The sequence below is a fragment of the Lupinus angustifolius genome, chromosome LG14 (assembly GCF_001865875.1).
Source record: "Lupinus angustifolius cultivar Tanjil chromosome LG14, LupAngTanjil_v1.0, whole genome shotgun sequence".
Taxonomy (NCBI): domain Eukaryota; kingdom Viridiplantae; phylum Streptophyta; class Magnoliopsida; order Fabales; family Fabaceae; genus Lupinus; species Lupinus angustifolius.
In genome coordinates, this window is record NC_032022.1 from 6822935 (window position 1) to 6826474 (window position 3540).

A 3540-nucleotide genomic window follows, 5' to 3' on the forward strand; every position below is an offset into this window, starting at 1 on the left:
GGGACTCCCACACGCCTCACTTATTCCCTCCTTGGCCGTGGCCAACTTGGGTTACTTCTATAAAAATGGTTCAATGTATGGGTTTGGTTTCCTTGTTGGGCTTTGTTGATTTAGCCACTTCTTCCACTAATTGGTTGAGAGCTTGGTGTGCCTTCTTGGTTCTGGATCAGGCCATGGGCCCTCCTAGCCCACTTAGCTCTTCCTCATTGATGGGCTTTGTCAGGTTCATATCAGAGAGAGTGAAAGTAAATAAGAGAAAAGTGAGAACATGAAACAATGATTGCAAGCAATAAATGAGGGAATTAGATGATATTATACTTCATATGTGGGAGCCTCTTATTTATAGAGTTTGGAATGGTTGACATAACATCTGATCATTGGTTGGTTATAATTTAGTAGGTACGATAGGAATATGGTAAGCGTATGTCGATTTATCCTTAACCATCCTATAGGTATGCTATTGTCGATCTGTCGGGGGGAGGTGGAACTTGCAGGCAGCGTGGCAGGCGGAATGTTAGCGGTGTATTAATGGCGAGCTAAAGGCACATTAATGGCGAGCTAGAGGCGCATTAATGGTGACCCAGAGGTGCATTAATGGTGAATCAAAGACATTAATGACACTTGTAGTAATATCGACCTGGCCTTGGCGGGTGAATGAGGAATGCTTAATATAATTCCATAATCGGTATGAAAATGGAACAACCCAGATTTAAACGGGATGGAATAATTGCCCCTAGTCTATTAGGGCGGGTGAGAGTGGGGTGGGGTGGTAGGCTCAGAGTGTTTCAGCTTAGTACGCTTGGGCTGCCGATCTTGGTCAACTCCTAATTAGGGTTGACAATACTAGTAGCCTCTAGGTGTAGGGATAGATCATGATGGCTATCTGTCTTCGCTTGACACGTGCAGGGTTGGCAATGTTCCATTTGGAGGCCTCGAGTGTTCAACCGACGTGTCAGTTCGTTTCAGATCCCCTACTTTGTTTCTTGGGCCACCGTTGGATTGCTCTCGAGTGATTTTGAACGGGTGGATGTGCCTTCGGGTTTGGCCTCAGGGAAGACCTGGGTCCAAACCATTTCCTATAAATAGGGGCTCTTCCCCTTCATCCTTTATTATCTTGCTTCTTCGTGAATTTCTCTTGTCGAGCTTGCATTGCTTCTTGAATCCAGACAAGCAAACTTTTTCTTCTAGAGCCTTCCACTTTCAATACTCGGTAATTTCCCTTCTCTTGTCTTTAATTATTTCCACGCTCATTATGACCGGAAATGGGTCTAGTTCCGATGAGGTGGAGGACTTGTCCGAGCCTCCATCCAACTTTACTGTGTCAATCACCTGTAACTGTAAGTGAGCTCGACTCGCCTCTACCCCGGGTAGTAGACGGTTAGCATGGAGGCGACCATGACAACTCTCATAAACGACCTTATTGTACGATCTGAGGAAGAAAATGGATGGGAATGAGGTTGTTATGGTGGACCGGGCAGCTTTTTACAAGTAGCGTCCGGTCCTAGATGATATGTCCAACTTGGAATCTGACGGTTCTTCTGGTGACAGGTTGCTCATGGGGAGGAACTTTGCCGACTGTGCCTACCAATTCAACGTTTTGGAGCAGATGGTGGTTCCCGAGTCTAGCTACTAGTGGGTGGACAGTGAAGTCTTAGGTACTCCCTCCTTCTTTGTCTAAAATAAGCATCAAGTTGCGGACTTACTAACCCGCCCGACAGACGTCATCCTATGGTATTGCCCAACTGACCAAGAACGGGTTTGTTAAGATATTCTTGTGGAGAATAAAAATTGGTGGAGTTTCTACATGTATGAGTATGTATGTCGGTGGATCGGAGTGAGGATCCCCTTCGAAGAATGGTATGTTGAGGTGTTGCGACATCTCCAGGTAGCTTCTTCTCATCTCCACCCAAATTCCTGAGGTTTCAGGTGGGCCTTCAAGATATTATGTGAGGTCATGGAGCGACCATGTACACTCTGTCTCTTCTTCTGGATGTTCCAAGTGGGTCACAATACCAACAAAGATGAAAATAATGAAGGTCGACGAGGATGGATGTCGCTGCAATCTCGGCGAGGGTGGATCTCGTTGTAATCTCGACGAGGGTGGATGTCGCTGCAATCTCAGCAAAGGTGGATGTCCCTATAATCTCGGAACAAATTCTTCTGGGTGGAAGCTTGAGGTAGGCGGCATACCTGGGCATATGTCCCCGATGGTCTGCCTCATTTCCCATTCTTCTAGATCGGGGGAATCCATCAGAAATCAGCCAAGTCTTTCAGCTACACCTATGATCAGCTGGATGCTCGGGAACACGAGGTGGCTGATAAAATGATGTCTTCAATAGAAGACAATCGGGCCATTGAATGTTACAAGTTGGTCCAGGGCGACCAAGCATTCAAGGTGGCGGTTGGTGAGTATCTACTTGTAGGTGCCATATTCTCCATTTTTGTGATTGGTAAATGTTTGACATATTTTTGTTTGTCCTTTTTTCAGCAGTTGCTATGGGTGATCAAGTTGATCGGTCAAGCCTCTTGAAGAGGGCCACCTTGAAAAGGAAGGGTGCTGAGATCACCAAGAAGGTGAGGTTTGACTCACCAGCTTGCTCTAAGCCTTTTTAGGGTGAAGGTGGTCCACTTGTCGAGTTAGGGGATGTTCTTCCTATTTGCTCTAAACCTCCGAGTACCACCACCCCTGCTCATGCAGCAGCTCACCTGATTGATTTAATCGGGGATGATGTCATGCCTGCTGGGACCCCTGTTGCCCGTTTAGAGGAGCCGACGAATGGAAGGGCCCCTAGTACAGGCAAAGGGAAGGCTTCCACCAAGTCGTCCTACCTTTACAAGATCCCAAGGGCGGTCGAGGAAGGGTTGTTCAACCTGGGAGTTGTTGAGACCATGGAGTAGATGCATGTAGTGGAGTTGTTGAGGAAAGTCCAGAAAGCCGGGGTTTTGACTACTTCTGTGGCTAAGTACTTCAAGGGTGACGAGGTATTAGTCACCCGAGTCGGGGAGGAGGCTTTGGCCCAACTTCAGGAGCAGCATTTAGGCGAACTACACGAGCTTGAGAAGAAACATGATGAAGCCGTGAAGAGTCAGGAAGAGCAAAATCTGGCAGTCGGCAAGCAAGTGTCCGTGATGTCGCTCCAACTCAAGGATGCTTGGGAGGTGGCCTTTCAGGCTCAAGAGAATTTGGGGGTTGCCTAGAGGGAGTTGGGTGCATTAGGTGACCGCCTGGGGCAAGCTGAGGAGGAGAAGCGTCAACTTGGAAACAAGTTGAGGTTGCCGGAGGAGCGGGAAGAGTCGGCCCAGGTTGTGATTGCCCGACTGATCGATGAGCTTGCCCAAATGAAGGTGTCCTATCTGAATATGGAGGGCAAAGTTGTTATGGCAGCTAACGCAGGGTGAGACAATGCATTTTCCCAGGTCCGCTTAGTTCTCCCAGAGGCTGACTGGTCTTGGACGAGGATAGATGCTCGGGTTACTCCTGACGGAGAGCTTGTCGCCGACGAGGTGGATGGTCTGCTGAAGCTTCCCATTTCGGCCAGG